At 43.8% G+C, this 24,195-nt stretch overlaps 1 protein-coding gene across 3 annotated transcripts in view; it reads left to right on the top strand.

Annotated features, from left to right (window-relative positions):
• The window catches only part of SYK (spleen associated tyrosine kinase), a 94,248-nt gene that overhangs the window by 5,081 nt on the left and 64,972 nt on the right, over nt 1-24,195 (top strand). For 2 of the 3 annotated variants that reach the window (XM_039544788.1, XM_039544786.1), the window contains exon 1: nt 11,250-11,853. The exons of the other annotated variant lie outside the window; for it this stretch is intronic. The gene's annotated coding sequence lies outside the window, so the exon portion shown is untranslated. Of the gene's footprint in view, nt 1-11,249; nt 11,854-24,195 lie in introns of those variants that run through there. 3 annotated transcript variants of the gene reach the window in all.

Below are 24,195 nucleotides of genomic sequence, written 5' to 3'. Positions count from 1 at the left end.
TCTGTTAGTCTATATACAGATCCAGACTAACACGGCTACCCCTCTGATACTTAACTGACTGACGTATTCCACCAAACAGGGGCCTGAATTTAGAGATGGGGGCGGGGGGAAGAAAGGTGATAATCCTTATTCAAATGGCCTATTCCTGGTCTCATAACTGACATGAAATTTTGTTTGTGGTGTACATCCAAGAATGAAGTTAGTCTGGGCGCACATACAGGTAATGAGATGGGGTGGGAGGGATCACAAACCTGATAAAAATGAATGTGAGCACCGGCTTAATATTGAGGGGCAGTGCTTGTAAATGTATTGCGGGTAGGTGCTGGATACGTTCCCTCTTCCCCCACCAAAATCAAATCAAGTTTGTATGTGAGTGCACACAAACCACATTGACGGGGTATGGGCAGGCTAATTACAAACTAATTTAATTGGTATGTGTTAAGGGGTGCATGCAATCTGGTTTACTAGGGAGGAGGGCACCAATCTAGCCTCTTCCAACATGACCATCTCCTACATTACACATCCACAACAAGAAGTTTTTTTGGGGGAAATGTAACCTCATGAGAGAGAAGAGGAAAAGGAGGCCATGTTCGTGTGGTGCGTGGTCTGTTAGAATGGAAAGGCTAATGATCATTCAGTCATTGTACTGCAAACTGGGACACTGAGTCATCAATGTATTTATATATGTTCCCAACTGGAAGCACTAAAATCAATGGATTGGGTCATAGACTTTGTTAGTCACATGCATATGTACTCTGTGGAGCTGGGGCTTTAAGGCTGAACAATTACAGGGGTTTTTTTCTGTTCTTTTTCTTCATTTATTAATTATTGTGGTTAAATAGGTATTTAATACAAACCACTACCAGTATAGGTTGCCATTTTGTATAAAATAATACTTTATTTATAAATAATAAATATCTTTGTAAAATACTTAAATAAGAGCAATAATTAAATAATTGACTTCCATAAATATCCTGTTACAAATAAATAATAGCAACATCTTTTAAAATTCCACTGCATCTCATTTCACATGATGTATAAAATATCAGTAGATTTCAGATAGTACTTCTAAAAATTTTGGTTTCCAAACTTCTTTGTGAGTTGGTCCTATAACTGAAAATTTTCTAATTCCACTTGGATTCTCTTGCCAGCACTGAAGCTGAACTGCTTCTCTGTTGGGAAATAATTGCTATCTCTTCATTTTCATCTTCATAAGCTCTAGGTTATAGAATATCAGGGTTGGAAGGGACCTCAGGAGGTCATCTAGCCTAACCCCCTACTCAAAGCTGGACCAATCCCCAGACAGATTTTTGCCCCAGATCCCTAAATGGCTCCCTCAAGGATTGAGCTCATAATGCTGGGTTTAACAGGCCAATGTTCAAACCACTAAACTATCCCTCACCCCAGGGCCTTTCTTCCTGGTCAGAGAATCCCATTTCCTATTATTGCAACCAAACATGTCTCTAGATGCCCAACTTGCTGACGAGTCTAGGTTGGAATCTCTGAATGAAAGTCCCACCTCAGGTAGCTTAGGAGAGATTTTTTGCAAAAGCAGCAGGAAATGTTTTGGAAGATTTTCTGGATTGTGACCTGGGCATTTTCCTTCAGGGACACTCAGGGCTTGAGAACCTCTTGGGACCATCCAAAATCTCTCTCTTCATTCTAACATTATAGCATTTTTCTTTGGAAGTTGTTCTGGTTCACATTTGTTCTGCTGTTATACTGTGATTATACTGCATGTTCGGGTTCAGAGATGAGATTTGATCAGAGAAGAGTTGAAGCACATACATATACAGCAAACATATAATGTCAGCAATGTTAAAGGACCAATCCTTTCTTTTAAAATTCTTGAGTCTTCTGGCACCTTATAGACTAACAGACGTTTTGGAGCATGAGCTGTTAGTCTATAAGGTGCCACAAGACTCTTTGCTGCTTTTACAGATCCAGACTAACATGGCTACCCCTCTGATACTTTAAAATTCTTAATTGTCTCGTAACTTTTTTGCATTGATATCCTTCATTCATAACGGTTTTCAAGTACATAAAAGGTTACTGCAAGGAGGTAGGAGGGAGAAAAAAATTTCTCCTTAACCTCTGAGGATAGGACAAGAAGCAATGGACTTAAATTGGAGGAGGGGTGGTTTAGATTGGATATTAGGACAATCTTCCTAAGTGTCAGGGTGGTAAAGCACTGGAATAAATTGCAGAGGGAGGTTGTGGAATCTCCGTCATTGGAGATGTTTAAGAGTAGGTTAGATAAACGCCTCTCATGGATGGCCTAGATAATATTTAGTCCTACCATGAGGGAACTGGACTAGATCTCTTGAGGTCCTTTCCAGTCCTCTGATTCTATGATTTTGCATTTTCAACACTGAGTAAATGAACAGAATATTATCACTTAAAATGTAATTTGTGCAGTTGGAATTTCATAATAGGGAGTCAATTGCATAATACAAGGTCAAGCCTTATAGAGTGTTACAAGTCACTGTGGGAATAATCAGCAGAGAGGAGGGATTCCACTGCATCCTTCTGTTTTAACCTCAGTAGCAGCATCTGGAGCTGAAATGAAATGGGAATTGGTTGAAACACAAAAGGGAAAAATATAATTTCCATTGTATTAATCTCAATCTCAATTACTTAAATGAAAATATCATTTTTTTACATCAGAATCTCATAAGTCTTTAGTATGTTCATATTTTTTATAAATGGATCGAGGAAGATTCCCAAGCCTTGGAATACAAGACACAGCTCTCATGAGGACAGATGAATGAACAGAAAAATGATAATCATAGAAATACACTACATATGTAACTGTCAGAGTATTTGGGTGGAGGTGTGAGGGGGAATATCAGTACCTGATGACCAAAGTGCTGGTGAGGTGGATAAGGATTCCAGATATGTGTACTTTGTTGCATGGTCTGCCAATTACCTACTGCATGACAGCACCTGATAGGTAGGAGATTGTGAAGATGTACAAAAATAAATCCATGTCCCTGAAAATCCATTTCTAGTACAGGACAGGAAGAGCCTAAAGCTGCTGCTATGGAAATCAGTTGCTATTTGGCCACTGATCCTATAGAAGAAGGATCAGGCCCTATATAAGCAGAGTTATAAAATATCCACTATCTTTCTTCAGCTGTATAACTGACACCAATGTCATCGTTTTCAGTAAATCTGTATGGTAACAGCCACAGGTGCCGGCTTCCTCCAGGCCCCAGGGGTACTCAACGCCCCCCTCCCTGCTCTGCCCATGGCCCCACCCCCACCCGCCCACTTCCCACAAGCTCCCACCCCTGCCCCGCCTCTTCCCGCCTACGCTCCTCCCCAGGTCCTGCCCTCACCCCTTCCCAAACTCCTGCCCTGCCTCTTTCCATCCTCACCACCCCTTCCTTGTCTCTTCCCACCCACTTCTGCCCCTCCTCTGAGCGTGCCCCATCCCCACTCCTCCCCCTTCCCAGCGCCTCCTGCACGCCGTGGAACAGCTGATTGTGGTGGGTGGGAGGTGTTGGGAAGGAGGGGGAGGAATTGATCAGCAGGGCTGCTGGCAGATCGGAGGCACAGCGGGGACGGGAGGAGCTGGCTGCCAGTGGGTGCTAAGCACCCACTAATTTTTTTCATTTTTTTTCAGCCCTGGAGCACCCATGGACCTGGCTCCTATGGTAACAGCAATTCAGGGGTGCTGGAACAATTTTTATAGTTGGGGATGCTGAAAGCCATTGAACAAAAGTGTGAACCCCATATATGATGGAAACCATGCATTCGCTTCCTAATATTACTTCATGCTGGACACCGCAGTGCCCCTACTTCCAGCTCCCCTGCAGCATGTATGCAAACAGCTAGTCCAGGGGTTGGCAACCTTTCAGAAGTGCTGTGCCAAATCTTCATTTATTCAATCTAATTTAAGGTTTTGCATGCTGGTGATACATTAGAGACCTTCTAAAAAGGTTAACTCTGTGAGTCTATAATATATAACTAAACTATTGTTGTATGTAAAGTAAATAAGGGTTTTAAACTATTTAAGAAACTTCATTTAAAATTAAATTAAAATGCAAAGACCCCTGGACCAGTGGCCAGGCAGTATGAGTGCCACTGAAAATCAGCTCATGTGCCGCCTTCATGTGCACCCGTGCCATAGGTTGCCTACCCCTGAGCTAGTCTGTTGTTTGAAGAAAGTTAGTTACAAACTGCTCAGAGCCTGCTGGAGAGGATCCATGCAGGGATAGAGCCATCTGCATGTGACTCTTACCTGTGCCACATGGAAGTGAGATGAGGGGCCAGGAAGTAAGATGCTTTTGAACATACTTCCTTCTTGGGTTGTTCTTTGTGCAGTTATTCGTCGGTGGGGGGCCTATAGTGAGCAGATGCGCATTGGGCTCTGGCAGTTAGTTCGCAATGTCAGCGGCACAAAAATTACAATGTGTGGAAAGACCTTGTGTTCCGTACAGAAACCCGAGTCTCATCTGTTTCTATGACGAAAGCTGGAGACAAACCTGTCACTATTTCCTCCCACTGACCAATGGAAGTCATCAAATGGCTCCTTAAATAAATGAATTGATTCTTCCATGTAGCACAGCTTACAATCATTCCATCACACTGTTTTTTCAGGAGGTTCCCCTCTGCACTGTAGGGGTAATGAATTAGACAGACTTTGAAGAAGAACTTGTATGCTCCCACATTCTCTGTTACTGCCACATACCACCAGAGAGGGGGATACATTTTGGAGGTTGTGAACCAATCCGTTTATAATCCTCGACTTGTTTATACAGTCTATTTTTTGTTTGCTCTCATTTTCATGTCATTGTGTTTTGTCAGTATAACTTGTAGGCTTCAGCTCCACCAAAGAATGAATGAATGCAGAGAGACTTGAGCAAGAAAGAATTACTACCACTGATAGGCACAGCTACTGAAAAAAGCCTCCACCATAAGAAAGAATAGGCATTTATTTGAAGAGTTAACTCCTTGTACATGCCTCTAAACCAGCAGATCCCAAATTGAGGTTCATGTATCAGTGGTGGCACATGAAGGACCTGATGTTGGTCTTCAGTGAAATGGCTGTTCCCACATTCCTAGTACTGAAATTACTATAAATGCATTCCTAGTACTACTTTTCTTTGTAAGCATTTGCTGTACCTGCCATGAAGGTGTTACCTGATCTCGAATAGGTGGGGAAATGGTCCACAGAACAATTTTTGTAAGATTAGGCCCACATCATAAACTGTTTTAGAATCACAGAGGAAAGACAAGCAAAGGATTCTGCAGTGGCACCATCAGTTGAGTTTGACTGTACAGAGGCGCCTATTAGCAACTCCGTATTTTCGATTGCATGATAAAAGGGATTTCCAGTAGGGAATATGTTCTTATTTTTTCCCGAAAGGCAGATTGACAATCATTGTGAGAATTCACACACAATTTGTTTTTTATACTATTTGAACATTTAATGTAGTGGCTGTTTGATTTCTTTTTAAAACTTTTTAAAATAAGAAATCTCCGGATTTAGTGTCTGGCTTAAATTTGTCCTAGGCAGTGCTAGGATTGCCTAGTAGCACTTCAGACTACTATCTATGTACCCAGATTTGGCAGAGAGGTAGATCCTCACTAGGTCTGGTCTAATGGCCAGGGCTGGCTCTAGGCACCAGCTCTCCAAGCATGTGCTTGGGGCGGCCCTTTCTAAGGAGCAGCAGTCTGCGCGCCCCCCCCCTTTTTATTTTTATTTTTTTTTATTTTTTTTGCTTGGGGTGCAGCCACTCGCCCTGTCAGCACACGAACTGGGATCCACGCCCCCTACCCAGCCCGGCAGCGCCCTGCACAGCCCACTCGGGGAAACGCCATGCTGCCCTGGGGAGACTCAGAGTGGCAGCGGCAGCAGGACCCCTCCTCCCTCCCTGCATCCCGGGACCGGCCTCCCTCCCTCCCTGGCTCCTCACACATTCCGAGAGCCCCTCTCTCCGAGCCCGGACTGCGGCGGCGGCAAGAGGAGCGCCCAGAGTGTGTGAGGAGCCGGGGAGGGAGGGAGGCAGGGTCCCCTGGAGCCGAGCCTGGGCTGCAGCAGCGGCAAGAATGGCTCCCAGAGCAGGGGCGGCTCTAGCAATCCCGCCACCCCAAGCAGGGCAGCACGCCGGGGTGGAAGTGCTCGGTCGGGTTCCGGCTCGCTCGGGCTCTCGCTGCCTGCTGCGGTTCGCGGGAGGCCGCCGGCGGCGCGGTAGCATCCGGCGAAGAACGTCTGCGGGTCAGCGGGAGACCGGCGACCCGCATGAGCGCTCCGGCTGCTGCGGGCAGTCCACACAGGTCCACTGTGACTGCGGCGCCTGCCCCCCCGCCCCCCGCCCCAAAGCCCGCGCCCACGCGCCGCGGGCTGGGCCGCGCGCGCTGTGTCCCAGAGTCAGGGCCACCCAGGGGGGAAGCAAGTGGGGCAATTTTTCCCCAGGCCCCGCAGGGGCCCCCACAAGTATGTCAGAGGCTCCCCCTGCCTCCGTCTTCCCCCATTTCCCCCGGTGTCTCAGCTGGTAAGAGGGCAGGACTGTGAGCTGCAGCCGAGCAGTGGGAATGCAGCCCCACTGGAGACACCATGCCACTGCAGCGCTGTCCGGGAGAGGGGGTAAGTGGCATGGTAAGGGGCTGGAGCCGGGCACCCCCCAGACCCCATCCCCCCCTCCCAGCTCCGAGCCCAGCCCCTCTGAACTGGGCACCCCCCTGACCCCATCCCCCACAGCCTTGACACCCAGCCCCTCTGAGCCGGGCACCCCCGACTCCATCCCCCACAGCCCCGACCCCCAGCTCCGAGCCCAGCCCTTCTAAGCCAGGCACTCCCCTCGACCCCATCCCCCCCACAGCCCTAACCCCCAGCTCTGAGACCAGCCGCTCTGAGCCAGACACCCCCGACCCCATCTCCCCACAGCCCTGAGCCCAGCCCCTGTGAGCAGGGGACCCCCCAGCCCAGAGCCCAGCTCCCCACCCAGCCCTGGGCAACAGCAGCACCACCCCCAGGCAGCGACAGCCCATTGGCACCAACCATCACCCAGCAACAGCCCATTATGTAATTGCAAATGTAGACATACCATTAAAGCATTTAATGTTTTTAAATAATGCATTTAGTGTATTTTCAAATTATTACAAATTAATTTTTGAATGTATTTCACTAGTTATTTTTTACATTTCCAAATACATGTTACTATAGTATTGCAACTTTTTTCATGGAAGGGGCCCCTGAAATTGCTTTGCCCCAGGCCCCCTGAATCCTCTGGGTGGCCCTGAGCAGCAGCAACTCCAGAAGAAATGGGAAGAACAGAAGACCAGCTGAAGACAATGCTAGAAGCAGGGTCTGGTGCAATGGGCAAATGAGGACACTGATGCCACTCCCATTATACTTGTATGTATTGAAGACAGGTTCTCTTCTCTAAGAAGCTCCACATTCTTGGCCAGGCTTATGTGGCTTTGGCCGCTCAAGGTAGTGAATGAGGCTCAGCTAGCTGAGCCTCATCTCAAAGTGAAGAGCTGAGCAGGTGTTCTCTGAACTGTCTCTGCATTCCTGTGGGGGTGTCTCCCAAGCTGGGGCCCACTGCTGTCATAGGTGGTACAGCCTGAAGGAATCAGCCCTGAGTGCTATGGTCTAATTGGATCAGATTGCAAGGACAGGATTTTTGGGACTTCCTCCTGCAGATGAAATCTAATGAGAAATACAAAATGAATTACTGATTATTATGTTATACTGGTGTCCCCTTTGTGCATTCACATTGAACTAGTTGGTCACAGATTCCTAACAAATACTTTCAGAAGCACCATGCATATTGTGTTTTCTTTAGCCAGCTACACACTTTCCACAAAGATTAATGATTTGAATTGACTGATAGCTGGCATCCTTTGCACAGAGTATAATAGTATATAGTAGAAAGAGTTTGTTGGCTAACAAATTTGAAGATTTTCCACTCCACCCACAAAAAAGTCAATATATTTATATTTGAGGTACAGCTTTACATTTATTTGCATTAAGTCTCAGGTGAAATGCTAACAATGATTCTAAAAAATAGAGGGGCGGGAGGAAATGTAAGCAGCCTCATGGAATTCCAATTTTCTTTGCTTGAATCATCCTATATTGCTTATACATAACCTGGGATCATGCTGTACCATATTTCAATGGGGATTTCTGCTTAAAAGCTAATGGTACAATATGGCCTGTGGTCTTGATAATGGTTTTCAAAAGCCATTTTAATCAGATTATGCTCCATTCACAGAGGGAGGGTGGGACTGTGCCATCCAAAATTATAATCAGTTTTTTTTAAATGGCTTCTTGGAATAGCTTTTTTTGGTATAGTTTTAGCCTATGGGCAATGGGCCTACAGTACAGTGAGTTTCAGAAGATTTCCCAATAGGAAAGAACCAGAAACAGAGGTATACTGCTCAGATAAATACCTTACTTAGTATAGTTAGGACTGGGGCAGGCAAACTTCTTGGCCTGAGGGCTGCTTCGGGTTTTGGAAATTTTATGGAGGGCTGGTTAGAGGAGGGGGTCGTAGCCCCCCCCCCTCTTGCTCCCATCCAACCACCCCTTCTCCCTGTCCCCTGACAGCCCCTGGAACCCCTGCCCCTGACTTCCCCTTGCTGCTCCATCCAACCGCTCCTCCTTCCTGACTGCCCCCCTGGGACCACTGCCCCTATTCAACTCCCTATTCCCCCCACAACCACTCTGCTCCCTATCCACTCCCCTGCCCCCTGATCACCACCCCAAACTCCCCTACCCTCTATCCAACCCTCCCTGCCCCCTTACTGCGATGTCTGGAGCACCAGTGGCTGGTGGCGCTACAGTTGTGCCACCGCCACCACACAGCTCTGAGCACCGGGTCAGGCTGCGGCTCTGCAGTTGCGCTGCCCCAGGAGCTCACAGCCCTGCCACCTAGAGCATTGTGCCTGCAGCCAGGCGAGCTGAGGCTGTGGGGGAGGAGGAACAGTAGGGGAGGGGCTGAGGGCTAGCCTCCCAGGCCAGGAGCTCGGGGGCCATGAAAGATGGTCCTGTGGGCTGGATGTGGCCCACCCCGAGTTAGGAGATGCCAGAATTTAGAACTTTCAGGCTCTAAGGTTTGTAAGGTTTTTCTTCCATATTGTGATAAGAAAAGAGTAAGTAGATTCCTATATAGAAAATAAGAACCTGTTCCCTCCACTAGCAAGTGTGAAAGGTTGAAGAAACCTCTGAGCTTCCCAAGGAGCTTTCACCTGCAGGAAGGTTACTGTTAGAGAGTGGTCTGAATAGCCTAGTTAAATGGTCACCGATAAATGCAAGGTAATACAGCTGGGAACAAGGAATGCAGGCTATACTGACAGGTGGGGAGGTTGTCTTGGAAAGCAGTGACTCGGAGAAGGACTTTAGGAGTCATTGTATACAATGCCTGAGCATGAACTTGGTATAATACTAATGCAATCTTTAGATGTATAAAAAGGGGGATGAAGTAGGGAAATGATCTTGCTCTGTACACAGCATTGGTAAATCACTACTGGAAAACTGTGTCTAGTTCTGGTACCCCCATTTCAAGAAGGATATGGAAACACTGGAAAGTTCAAAGGAAGGCCACAAAAGAGATCTAAAGGTTGGAAATCAAGCCTCACATTACAAAGCTTGAAGAGCTTATCACAGAGAAGGTTGAGAGGTGACTTAATCAATGTGTCTAGGCACTTACACATAAAACATATCTGATAGTGGGTGTGCTTCATTCTTGTTGACAAAGGCATAACAAATTCAAGGTCTAGAAGCTGAAGTTAGACAAATTCAGCGTTGAAATAAGGTACAATTTCTTAAGCTCTGAGGATAATTAAACATTGGAATAGTTCACCCAAAGAGGTGGTGGACTCACCATTGCTTGGAGTTCTCAAGACAAGAGTAGGCAGTTTTAAAAGATATGATTTAATCCAGTTCTGCAATACCATTGCCTAGCCAGTTATTCCCCATTTGGTATTTGGACATTTTTTTTTCTTAGGGTACGTCTACACTACCCGCCCGGGTCGGCGGGTAGCGTTCTACTTCTCAGAGCGCTCCGAACGCGCTCCCGTCAACTCCGGAACTCCACCACTGCGAACGGCGGTGGCGGAGTCAACGGGGGAGCCGCAGACTTCGATCCCGCGGCGTCTGGATGGGTGAGTAGTTTGAACTAAGGTAGTTCGAGTTCAGCGACGCTATTCGCGTAGCTGAACTTGCGTACCTTAGTTCGACCTCCCCCCCCTCAGTGTAGACCAGGCCTTAGTGCAGTACTTTGAACTTGTCTTTATTAAATTTCATTGATTTCAGACCAATTCTTCAATGTATCAAGGTCACTTTGAATTCTAATCTTGCAAAATATTTACAATTCCTCCTGCCTTTGTCATTTTCAAATTTTTATAAGTGTACTCCGCTTCATTATTAATGCAAATATTGAATTGTAACGAACAGCCCCCACTGTACCCCATAATTACTGTTTGGATACACTTTTCCAAATAGTTGTACACCCATGTTATAATAATTTCATGCAGACCACATAAAACACACACTGAATATGAATCAACAACATGATGCAGTTGCATAAAAGGCTAATATCATTCTGGGATGTCAGAATAGGAGTGTCATTTGTAAGACCCAGGAGGTAATTGTTCCACTCTACTTGGCACTAGTGAAGCCTCAGCTGGAGTATCGTATCCAGTTTTTGGCACCATACCACACCTTCAGAAAGCTGTGAACACTCTGGAGAGAGTCCAGAGGAAAGTAACAAAAAGAATAAGTTTGGAAAACAGGAAAGACGGAAAGAATAGGGCATGTTTCTTCTAGAGAAGAAGAGGCTGCGGATGGACACATGCTAAGAATCTTCAGATACATTAAAGGCAGTTATGAATAGGCTGGTTATCAACTGCTCTCCATGCCCACTGACGGTAAGATGAGGTAATGGGCTGGATGTCCAGTAAAAGAGAGTTAGATTGGATATTAGGAAACACTTTCTAAGGATAAGGCTAGGTAAGCACAGGAAAAGGTTATCTCAGGAGGTGGTGGAATCTCTCTCACTGAAGGTTTTTAAGAACAAGTTAGACAGCTGTCAGGGATGGTCTAGGTTTATTTGGCCTTGCATCAGCCAAGGGGGCTGGACTTTATAACCTCTCCGAGTCACTTCCAGTCTTTTTTTATTATTATTCTATGAAACCCAGCGTGGGCGGGTTCCCCCTGAACTCTTTTGGACCAGAAAGGAAAGTGGGAAGGATTATTTTGCAGCTCCCTAATGAAACTGGCCTGGGGGAAAGGCAAGAGAGGGAGGTGTGGAATTGTGGGAAGTGTTTCACAGGGACGGATCAGAGGCTGCAGACAGGAAAGGGAGAAGAAGACAGCTGCGGCACAGCCACCCAACGCCGAGCTGGTGCATCCTGGCTGGGGAAGCCGGTGGCCTCCCTGAACTTGTCAAGGCTGTTAAGCAAATGAAAGGGGGAGCAGCTGCGGTCCTGCCCAATGAGGAAGTGTGTGAGCTGAAACCAGGCTAGGAGGAAGTAGCCGAGGCTGCCACAGAAAATGAGGAAGCGAAGGTTTCGCTGAACGCAGGTTCGGGAGGCAGCGCGCTGGAGCCGAGCCGGGACCCCCGCAGCAGGGCACAGCGGCTGCTGCCTCCGCCCCTCGGCTTCCCTCCGCGCTGCTCCTGGGCTGGGGGTGTCCCCCCGGGGGACCCGCCCCGCTGAGGTGTGGACGCTCCGGCAGCCTCGCCGTGGGGGCTCAGCCGCAGCTTGCCCGCGGCCACCAGCCGCCTCGCTCAGCCGGGGAAGGGCGCCGCACCCAGGGAGGTTTTCCCTCCCTTCCCGCCCCCGGCCAGGATCCCTGCGGATTGACAGCCCGCGGCGCTCCCCGTTCGCCGTGCCTAGGTAAGCGCCGCTGCCTGCTCGCTGCGGCAGGTGAGGGAGCCCTGGGCGGGACGCGCTGGCTGGGGCACGCTCGGGAGTCCGGGGCTCCGCCAGCAAAGACACGGGTTGTCCCTTTTGTGATCTGAGAGCGGGGAAGCTTCGCGGCTAGACTGGGCTGCAATTGTCAGTAACGCGTTAGGAAAGGGACACGCACGGGGTGAGCAAACCCAGTGCATGGATCGGTTTCTTCCGCCTTCGCTTTCAAGGTGCTTTATAGCTAACTGCCCGTCGCATCTCCTTACACCCTTTAGATACAGCTTGGGAGGATATTTTGCCCCGTTCCAAGCACGTTGGGATGCATCAAGTAACAACATTTAGTAGAGAGGGGCCTCAAGTGGCAAAATTCACATTCATGCCCCCCATACCTTCGCGTGCCAAGGTCTGAGGTGTTCAAATCTGCAATTTTGTTTGGGCACATCCCTAAAATAACATTTAAATTTCCTTCACGCCTAAAAGCCAAATTTGGCCAACTAGGTTTCTTTGTTAATCCCATGCTTATTTTTTATGTATAATTTGAAAAACAGTGGAGTAAATGATACAGGGAAAAATACACACCATACAATGGCAAATCAAAAATACAAATTAGGCAGTCAAATAAAATTTATTACTCACACTTTTTAAAAAAAAATACTTACTAAATTCATAAGGAAACAAATTTACACCAAAAAGTAATATAAGGAGTCATATCCCACTAAACTGCTTACTATGAAAACAAATGAAATGTACTAGTTTGAAAGCAAACAAAAAACTCTGTAAATTACAACTGTCTTTAAAATCAACACAAACCAGTATTTGAGTAAATGAGCATAGTTAGATACATGAATGTAAAACTGATTTGTTCAGTAAACATAACAAACAATGCTCATGGTTTGCATGGGATGAAGTTACAGGGATGCTAAATACAATATATTAATTCAGGGTTTTAAAGCCTATCTTTTTTTTGTCAAATGTCTTTGATTTTTTTCTAAGAAAAAAAATTGCAGAATATTATTAGACACACTGAAATGAATTGGATGCAGTCACCACTATTTATTTCAGTTTTACACAAGTGAAACTCCATTGATTTTAATAGTCACAGTAACATAAAACTTGAGGAGTATAGCAGTGGTATGTCAGGCCAATTTTGGGGCCAATCCAGCATTTCTTTCTTAGGCACAAATACTACTGACTTCAGTGGACCAGGATCAAGCCCAAAATCACATTTGCTAATTTGGTTTAATTATAAGGTAATTTTGGAAAGTATCTCCCTCTTATGACAATTTTTTCCCATAATTCAACAAGCCATTTACATTTTCACTCATAATTTTTGTTAATATCCTTTATTTTGGGCTTTGTCTTGCAAGCCGTCCATGTACAAAGTATTTTAATGTCCTGGACCTTTGGACCTAAATGTGAAGTCTGATCCATGTGCATTGACCCTGCACAGATCTGATAAGAAGATCAGGGCCATAAACTGTTACAGCCTGAGAGCACTTGGAGTGGGTACTTTTACAGGAACTATGACGCTTTCCTTTCTCAGCCATTCGTTAAGCTTAAGCTTCCTTATTTCTGCATTTATCAGTCTTGAGACATGAGTGTTTTTATTTTCTGACAGTTTTTTTGTGGAGAGGAAGGTTAGGAGGAAGGCCTCATCTTGAATAGATAAAACAACTTGGAATAAATGTCTTTAAACCATTTTAGGAAGATCAGAATGACTAAACTAATTAATATTTGCTCTTATTTTCATGTTCAGTTGAAGAAATCATTAAAACCCATAACTGTATTTTATAAAGCTTTCAGGTTTTGTTTCTACTAAAAATATTAAAGCCCAGCAAAATCAAAAATGTAATTTTACTCAGTTACATTTCTATTTTGAAGTCATCATGGTTGTACTAATGTAACTAGATCAAATTCTGCTCAAAGTGTGTGTGTTGGGGGAGTTATTTTTGGAAGCAGTTAATAGGTGTCTTTTAAAAAGTACTAGGAGCCAAAAAAAATGTTAAGAGTGGTACTAACGTTATAATGTTTTTAACTTTAGTGACTACACTATAATGGCACTGATGCATTTGATTCCTTTTTTCTCTTTGCATTTGCTATGGAAGTGCCTACTCTTGCTCCCACTATAGTCAATGGTAAAACTGCTGTTGAAGGCAGAGGATGCAAGTTTTAGATTTTATTTTTTTTAAGGCAAATAAAATTTTTCTTATTCCTTCCAAATGCTGATATGATATATTGCATTAAGATAAAACTTGGCAATGATATTCATGTAGGAGTCTGATGCTGTTTGAGAATGTTATTTGTTAATTTTGATTTTTGTAAGTGTGCCTAATTAGTTGATCTGCAGACTGATTCAAAACCTAATAAAGTTATTAGAAAGACTCCCACTGATATCACTGGGCTTTGGATCAGGCCCTAGAGGCAGAGGAACACAGGGAGTGATTAAGACAAATACTTCCTCCATTTGCACTCGTTTAAATTCAGAGTAACCCCAGTGAAGTAAAGAAAATGAATCTAGCTACTATCGTAACTGAGAGAGCAAAATTTGGCCCTTAGAAAATATGTGACTGTTAATGGTATATTATAGATCAATTTCCCTCATTTGACTGAAGTAACTTCACTAATAGCAATGGAATATTCCATATTTACACACTGGTGTAACTGAGCAAAGAACTGAGCCCTGCATAATTAATTAGCCAAGGGTTTCAATGAGGCTACTCAAGTACTTTGTGAATTGGGGCCAAAGTGCTTAAAACCTCTCAGGATCAGGCCCTAGAAACTTATCTCATCAGGTCTAGCTCAAATGATCATTTATTCAGTTTTGGCCTGATCCTGTAATATCTTATCAGTGTGAGTTGTTGATCCCATGTAAGTCAATGGATCTAGTTGTGTGAGTAAAGACTTCTCTCACATGGACAAGGGTTTGCAAAGTCAGGTCCTTTAGTTGTAATGTGAAATATCTTTTCTTATAACAATATTTTTCAGTTTACAACTCCTATTTTCATTTGAAATAACAAGAACATCTTTTTAAAAGTCTCACCTTTACAGTTATTGAAAATCCTCTCTTCTCTTTTGGTATATGAGTAGTTCCACTGATTACTCCCGTAAGTAAAGACAAATCATGTGATTAAGCTTTGCAGGATCAGACCCTGCACACTATCTACATAGTGTCAAGTATCAGAGGGGTAGCCGTGTTATTCTGGATCTGTAAAAGCAGCAAAGAATCCTGTGGCACCTTATAGACTATCTACATAGTGGAACACTTGAGGAATACGCTGAGCAATTATTACTGGTTTTGTTTGCATTTCCAAAATTATAATACTAACAGATATTTTGTTGCAAAGGTATAGTTAAAATTACAGAAATAAAATGCGGGAGTTAAGCTTCCAACAACGTTAACTTGCTCATATTATATATGTTTTTTATTATTTACACCTTACAACACAAAGAAGATATGCATTTAATGAGGGGAAAAAAACAAAGACAAAATACTATGTGTGCTTTATAGCTGAATTAATGTTGCACTTGAACCCCTCATTTTTGCATTCCCAGACTTTTTGTAATTTTAAGCGAGCAATTGCAACAATTCATTATCATGATGTTTTAACCTTAGTGGAAACTAAAGTTTGCCTCCTTGGGGGTGAATCCACTAAGAGTATATGAGGCATTGTTGTTACAGGCAAGTTGTGCTTCTGTAGGGCAGAGAGATCAATCCAGATCTCACTATAATATTATGGAGCAATATACATACTTTTGATACAAAATATCACCTACTGCAGTAGAATGAAGTTACATTATAAAGTTTTTAGCCTCTTTTGATTATTGTTCACATTCCAAAGTTAAAAATAGTCTATAACTTCCTGTCCATCTAGTCAAATTGACTAGATGAGCGCTGCAAAAAAGCATAGAGAAGAAAAAGCGTTTTAACTTTATGGTTTGCATTTTTGTATAACTGCACGTGATTTCATTTGGCTTGCACTTTTGCCACTGTATGTTTGTATCCTTTTGCAAAGCGGTGAGATTTGTACCATTGCAATATGAAAATTCAGCCTGTTGTAGTGAAGCAGCTCTTAGATTGGTAATGCATCTTACCCTGTCACGAACCCCCAGTGTGGGTGGAGATAGGTTGGGGAAGCAAGTGCAATAATGGCAGGAAGTGTAAGAATAAAAAGTGTACCAGGGAAATGAGTATTATAGAATTGTACAAATACTTAAGGATTATAAAGCACAGAAGCATTTCCTAAACCTTTTAAAAAACTGCATTAAAACCTTTGCCTCACAGTACAAATTCATCACAATTAGCAGTGCTTTCTTTCCCCCACACATACATTCTTTTTTAATCCCCTTGGTTAAGTGGTGTTTTAAGTTGCTGGGGTAAGTGAGATAAGACTACAATCAAGATCCATATTCTGACCTCATCTACACAGTCCTTTGGAAGTCAGTGGAGTTCCTCTCCACTTAAAATTATGTAACTGAGAGCAGATTCAGACTTTAAAATTACACCACTGAGTAAAGAAATCAGATTCTGCTCTCATTTACACAAATTTAAATCAAGAGGGACTCCATTGACTTTGATGGAATTACTGTCAATGTAAAATGATGTCACAGAGGGAAACTACGGGGCCGCCCAGAGGATTCAGGGGGCCTGGGGCAAAGCAATTTCAGGGGCCCCTTCCATTAAAAAAAAGTTGCAGTACTATAGAATACTATATTCTCGTGGAGGCCCCTGCAGCACCCAAGGCAAATTGCCCCACTTCCCCCCCGTCCCACCGCCCGGCAGCCCTGGGAAAAATACACATTTAAAAACCTTCCGCATCTCGGCACAAATCCAGTTTTGAGAGAGCTTCTTTTCAAGTCACCTTTACAAGATATCACTGGTTCACAGCATCAGCTAGTGCTAAAAGACACTAAAGCTCATTAAAAGGGTTGGACAAATATTTTCCGTCAAAACTTTTTTTTGGATTGAAAACTAGGGGTTTTTAAAAAGCAGAAAAAAATCATGGACAATATCTGCTTTCCTTTAAAATTTGTTGTGTGTTTTTTTTAATTGAAAAGCTGAAATTAGTCTGCCGAACATGATTTGTGGTTTCAGAAGTGTGTGGCCAAATATTTGCTGCTTGCTGTGTTTGTTTAAAGAGACAATAAAAAAAATTCTGTTTTTAAAAAAAAAAATTCAAAACTTTTGAACCACCTCAGCTTGTGACCAAACGCCTGAGCCCATCCAGTCAGAGATTTTTCCAGGTTTCTGATACTCTGCTGACTTCCTTGACTCATATCTGTCTCCATAACTTTGGGTTCATTTAGCTTAGAACATAAGAACGGCCATACTGGGTCAGACCAAAGGTCCATCCAGCCCAGTATCCACCTTCTGACAAACAGAGGCTAGGGACACCATTCCTTACCCATCCTGGCTAATAGCCATTAATGGACTTAACCTCCATAAATGTATGTGTTTCCTAGAGACTGGCTCCATGGGGTCCCTCACAAACTGGAGACGGTTACTGTGGGTTTGTCTTTAGTATATCTTATGTACATACTCCACGAACTGAGCATTTGAGCTTGTTCCAGAATCTGGGATGAGCTTAGGTGAAAAATGAAATGCTCAAAATAACACATGCATGTGAATGGACACAGGGTGCTAAAATTAAATTAACCCAGGGGTTCTCAAACTGGGGGTCGGGACCCCTCTGGGGGTCACGAGGTGTCAGCCTCCATCTCAAACCCTGCTTTGCCTCCAGCATTTATAATAGTGTTAAATATATTAAAAAGTGTTTTTAATTTATAAGGGGGGTCACACTCATAGGTTTGTTATGTGAAAGGGGTCACCATTACAAAAGTTTGAGAACCACTGAATTAACCCCTCTGGAATCTCAGGGAATCCAGGGGATGGGGAAGGTCTCCCTTGGTAGGGTTGGGAAGGAGGTAGGTGGTGTAGGATTTTGGTATTCTCATGTGATCCCTCCCCCATGGAAAAGATAACAGCTTGGCTCTTTGTGTTAAATAGCTGTCCGCAAGCCTCAAACTGCTGAATGAACTTTAGGGTAGAGAAGGCTGTGCCTCCTCAAACAGCCTGGCCCTGCCCCCCATCTGACCCCCATCCACTTCCTGCCCCCCGACTACCCCCCTCAGAATCCCCAACCCATCCTGCTCCTTGTCCCCTCACCACCACCCCTAGACTTCCCAACCACCACCTCAGGACCACCCCCCTCCCCCTGTTCCCTGACTGCCCCAACCCCTATCCACCCCCACCCCCTGCCAAGTCCTGACAAACCCCCAGAATGCCCATGATCCAACCCCCCATTCTCCGTCCCCTGACTGCCCTCCCAGAACCTCTGTCCACTCCCTGTGCCCTGACTGTCCCTGGGACTCCCTGCCCCTTATCCAACCCCCCTGGCCCCAGTCCCCTGCCATGCTGCTTACCCCTGCCTCCTCCTGCTCCTGGAGCCTCAGCTCACCGTGTGCAGGAGCAGCCCCACCCCCTTACCACGCAGCTCCAAGCGGGAAGGACTCAGGCCCCGCCTGAGCCATGCTGCTTTAGCTCTGTCCAGGGCTTCTCCTGAACGCGGCGCACTGAGGTGCCAGGGGATGGGGGAAGGCAGAGGTGGGGCTGGGGCCGGAGCATTCGCGTGGGGGCCCCTGCAGGGCCCGGGGCCTGGGGCAAATTGCCCCACTTGCCCCCGCCCCCCTCTGGGCAGCCCTGGGAAACTGACTCTCTAGAGTTACTTTTAATTTAAATTAGTGAATTGAGAGTAGAATTTGGCACAAAGTACAGATGGTTTTTCAAAGTTGTACTATATTCTGATATAGCAACATTTAAATTAAAAATCCAGTGTGGGAGTTTTATCTGTAAAGATCAGGAAAATGTGCAGTAGTTTGATTTGCACTCACCAGTGCAGGTACATGATCTTCGAGCTCTTGTGCATTTCAGTACTCCCACTTTTGAAAATGTGGCCCTTGATCATTGATGTGTGAACTGAGACTGTTTATTTCACGCAATTAAAAGGATGATTTTGATATGGTGGGAAGAACTTTTGAATAGAAAATCTCCTCCAACATCTAAGCCTTGTTAAATATGATACATTTCAAAGAAGATAATGGGCAATTAATGCAGTATGTGCTTGAGTTAAAAGGGAAAATTTTACTGCACATCAAAGCAGATATGTGAATTCAATAGGATGCCTTTTGCTAGGAGGTCTGTAAAACAGATAGTAGCATGTGGCAGTTATTTTTGTAAATCAGATAACTGGGTTAGCTTTCTTTTAGATCAAGGGAATGTCTAATACATTGACAGGAAATATGTCATTTTTATCATATGACCAATTTTTGTTTAAAATAGAGTCCTGGTCTGAGGTTGTCAGGGTGCCAAGAAGCTATGTATGGAAAAAGTGATTGGTAAAGAGGGAACTTTTGGAGTGGCAGGTAGATCTTTTATTCTCAGTTCTGACGGGGGTTTTGTGTGTCATGCAATGCCTGGGTAAACTGGACTTGATGAGTGGACAGAAAGAATAGTAAGGGTCTGATGGACATAAAAATCCCCACAGAAGTGATACAGAAAAATATGCCATAAGAGGAGGGAACAGTTTCCTCTATAATATCCACTGGATATTTTTGTGTGTAGCAGCAACAGTAGGAATGAATACTGTTTAGCAGAGGCATCCCATGCCCAACAAAAGGCAAACGGCCATAACATCAGTACTCTAGAAGCAAATTCCTATATTGGCTTTTTTCTGGCAAGTGTCAAGCTGCACTGGCAGTGAAGTCAGTAAGTAACCAGACCTGGTGTTCCAGCAACTCTCATTGACCTCAAGGGCAGGCAACCAAAAGAACCATCATAAGCCCAGGAGAAAGAAAAAGCAAGTGACCAGCCAATTAGTGGTGAAGATGTTCTGAGTGGCATGGATTAGAGGATGAGGGAACAAGAGCAGCTTGGAAAACAAGAGCAGCTGGTATCATAGATATTAGCGAATATTTTAGAAGCTATAGGGATATGGAGATCTAACGGGTGTCAGGTAATCATAATACTCTGATCCAGATCCAGCAGCTAGGATATAACGAACCTCAGTGGTACCAGTATTAGTCATTCTTCCATACCTGATGTAGTGGGCACTGTACAGTCATTTACATTCAGATCACTTTGCAATACAATAGCTAATATTGCTGAGAAGACAGCACAAGAGAACACTTTTGGCTACCAAATATTTTCCCAATCTGGCAGCTTCTTTTAGCAACAGCAATACAAAAACTAGAGACAAATTGCCCATTGGCCCAGAACACTTTGGGGCCAGGTGCATCCTCTTTCTGCCGAGAAAGGGGCCTTTATCAAGAGAAATTTTCCTCCCATTGTGAGACTATTTTTATTGCCTCATAAAGTAAAGCGAATAAATTTCAGCAGCTTTAGCTGAGCTTTTTGTTCTGTGGATACAGAATAGTGTCTGGAGGACACAAAACTAGATCTTCTCTAGAATAGTTTAGACTAGTGACACACTGAAGTATTAGGAGTGGTTAGAAGCCTTTTATTCCACAACATGTCTTTCAGATCTGTGTCCTGGTTGGTTGAAGGCCAGCCAGGAAGAACTGGCTCCACTGTTGGAGGAAAGTGTAAATGCCTCTTTTAGGGAGGCAAGTTGATAGCTTCTCTTACGGAAGCCATTATGTGGGCTTTGCTTAAGAAACCAATCCTTAATGTTCACAATCTGACTAACTGTTAGCCAGAATAACATCCTCTATTAGCAACATTTTTATTATTTTTTCTTTGGCTCTATCTTGGTGGAACCTTTTCCTTTGGGTCTGAACTTGTCTGCCAGCATGACTGTCTGCATGGACATAGGGGAAATGTAAATCACATCCTTTCTACACCAGTGAGGGTTAATCTCACCTGTTTCCTGTTGATACCTTAATCTTAGAAAAATTAGACTAACTCAGTATACTTCAGCAAAGTTTACCAGGAACATTGATGGAGAAGCTTTTCAGTGTACTGTAATCCTTTCTGTCCTAGGAGATGAGAAGGCAGACTAACTTGTTTGTGAAAATCCCATCTTAGTTTTGCACTTACTTTTAAATAAGATACTGCAAATTGTGTTTATCAGTATAGATCTTGTGTCCAGTGACATCTGTCTGAATGAGGAAAGGGCCTGATTCTGCCACTTGTATTTGCATTGAGTTGCATCTTAGTCAAATATGACTATTCACAGAGCAAGGTAATTCTCAGTGTAAGGACAGTAAAATGGGCCCAAAATGAGCAAAGTGCCCATTTAGATGCCTGTCTAGTTTAGTATTAATCTCGCTTGATGTGGTCTGAGACACTACCCAAAGAAGAAAAATACACTTTAGAAAATAGTTTAACAGCAAGTTTCAGTGCAATGAATGAAATAGTGTGTGATTTAAGCCTTCTTATTTTAAGAATACATGGTTATGGTGGTTGATAATAGCTCTTTATTTAAGGTGAACACTATTATTTATGTTTAGGGTTTTTAGAACTGAATTTAAGTCTGAGATGTTCAAAGCTGAGTAGGGGAATGGGAGTCAAAATTCTTTAGGCAACTTTGAACATCTCAGCCTGAAACTACTAGTTTAAAAGATGCTGTGAAACCCTCTGCTGAGCCAGATAGGACAGTGTATTATTATAAGAAATGTGATTGTTATTCCAACCAAATTTTTTTAAATGACCCTAGTAGCACTAAATAATTTTAAATGATTCACCACTAATTTTGCCCTTGGCCTACATTTAAATAAGGTGGCGCATGCATGTCACCCACTGTGATACCCTTGCACAATTCTTTTTCAAGTAAGCAGATGTTCAGCTTTTGCTGGAGGACCTCTCATTTTGAGGGAGGGCTTGTATTTTCTCCCATCTCTTGTTCTGTTTCTGGTGAGATCCGCCTTTCTAGGAAGCCTCAGCTTCCAGAGTTGATACGTTTGAGTTCAGAGGGGTAGCTAGTCTCCTGGAGCCCATGCTAGAAGGTCATAAATGGGGATGAGTCAAACCCAGTATTTGAAGGGATGGTGTGCATACATATCCAAATTTAGGGCCTGTGCCTGCAAGATGCTGAGTCAATCCTGAATGAGGCCAAGCAGCCACAACACCAGTTGCAAACTGTGGGAGTTAAGGATGCATAGCACTGTAAGGAGGTGCTCAGCATTGTGGCTATTTCTTTTGTTTGGGAATCGGGCTGAAAATCTGTAGGCAAGGTTAGTCTTTCTGGAAATTGAGTGTTCCTCTCCCACAGCATTCCAGTACTTCAGATTCTTCTCCTGCATGAACCCAGGAAGCACAGGGGTACATCAAACAATTTTATTTAAAGTTAACTTCAATAAAAGATTGGGGTGTAAGTTTGATTTGTATTTTATCCTTACTGGTTTGTCATAATGGCCTCGGGATTACAATCCTGATCTCATCTAAAAGGAGAATAAGCTCCATCACTGACATATTTACTGCCACTGCATCACTGATCCTGAAAATATCCAGGGCAATGGATAGACAGTTACAGTTATTTTTAGTGTTTCTCCTTGCAGATGTACTGAGAAAGTTCTTGTTTAATTCCTAAACTGCTTTTCCCAATTCTGCAAGTTCATTTCACAGTTCACGCTGCTCTGCTGTAATAGCTTCTTTTTGTTTCTGTGTTTAACAACCCAGCTATGTTGTTTTATTTTCACTGTTTGTGTTAGCATTTCTCTTTACTTGTATCTTTTTCAGTTGCTGATTTTTTTTCTTTTCTGTGCTACTGTACTTTACATTTTTGATAAATTGTGCCTAAACATAAGGCATAGAAAACAGCAGAGGACAAACTTCACTTTATACCAAAGTATGAACAGAAATCAGATGGGTTCAAACATGGCAAACCAGGCATCATTAAGCATACTAGAAGGGGTGCAAAGAGGCCATACAGCAGCCAGAGAATCAGGATAAAGTCTAGTCAGCAAGATTTCTTCCTGAGGGTTCTCAGGGTATTACACACCAGTGGGGCAGCGACCCCACCCTTGAGAATGATGCAGCATACTTCCTTCTCTACATGTAGATGGCTCTGCTGGACAGTGCAATGATGCAACTGTGGTTCTACCTCTTTTTCAAGCGACCAGTGGGCACAGGGGCATGAGAATGGAGAAGGGACTATGCTTCCCCATGGAATTCTGATTAGCCCCTTAGTAAGCTGCAGAAAAGCTCCTTGTATTGTCTCCTCCTATCATGTGCAACTTCATCTGGGCTATATCTGGTCCATGCAAAGTAATGCACATTGGAAAACATAATCCCAACTATACATATAAAATGATGGGGTCTAAATTAGCTGTTACCACTCAAGAAAGAGATCTTGGAGTCACTGTGAATAGTTCTCTGAAAACATCCACTCAGTGTGATGGGGCAATAAAAAAGCGAATAGAATGTTGGAAATCATTAAGAAAGAGATAGCTAATAAGATAGAAAACATCATATTGCCTCTGTATAGATTCATGGTACACCCACATCTTGAATACTGTGTGCAGATGTGGTCACCCCATCTCAGAAAAGATATATTGAAATTGGAAAAGATTTAGAAAAGGGCAACAAAAATGATTAGGCGTATGGAATGGCTGCCGTATGTGGAGAGATTAATAAGACTGGGACTTTTCCACTTGGAAAAGAGATGACTAAGGGAGGATATGATAGAAATCTATAAAATCATGACTGGTGTGGAGAAAGTAAATAAGGAAGTGTTGTTTACTCCTTCTCATAACACAAGAACTGGGGGCCACCAAATGAAATTAATAGGCAGCAGGTTTAAAATAAACAAGTCTCTTTTTTCATACAATGCCTAGTCAGCCTGTGGAACTCCATGTTGTGAAGGCCAAGACTATAACAGGGAACTAGATAAATCCGTGGAGGATAGGTCCATCAATAGCTATTAGCCAGGCTGTGCAGGAATGGTGTCCCTAGCCTGTTTGCCAGAAGCTGGGAATGGGCGACTGGGGATGGATCACTTGATGATCACTTGTCCTGTTCATTCCCTCTGGGGCACCTGGCTTTGGTCACTGTTGGAAGACAGGATACTGGGCTAGATGGACCTTTGGTCTGACCCAGTATGGCCATTCTTATGTTTTTATGTTCATATTGTTTTTGTACACTTCTCTATAGCGTTCTGCCTCCAAGTGCTTGCTGTATCATAGAATTAAGTGTATTAAACTAAACTTGGCTTGAAAAGTTCTCTCTGGGACTATAGTATATTACAGAGGTCAGCAACCTTTCAGAATTGATGTGTGCCGAATCTTCATATATTCACTCTAATTTAAGGTTTCACATGCCAATAATACGTTTTAACATTTTTAGAAGGTCTCTGTCTATAAGTTTATAATATA

The sequence above is a fragment of the Mauremys reevesii genome, linkage group 6 (genome assembly GCF_016161935.1).
Source record: "Mauremys reevesii isolate NIE-2019 linkage group 6, ASM1616193v1, whole genome shotgun sequence".
Lineage (NCBI taxonomy): Eukaryota > Metazoa > Chordata > Testudines > Geoemydidae > Mauremys > Mauremys reevesii.
This window is presented reverse-complemented; position numbering and strand designations above follow the sequence as displayed.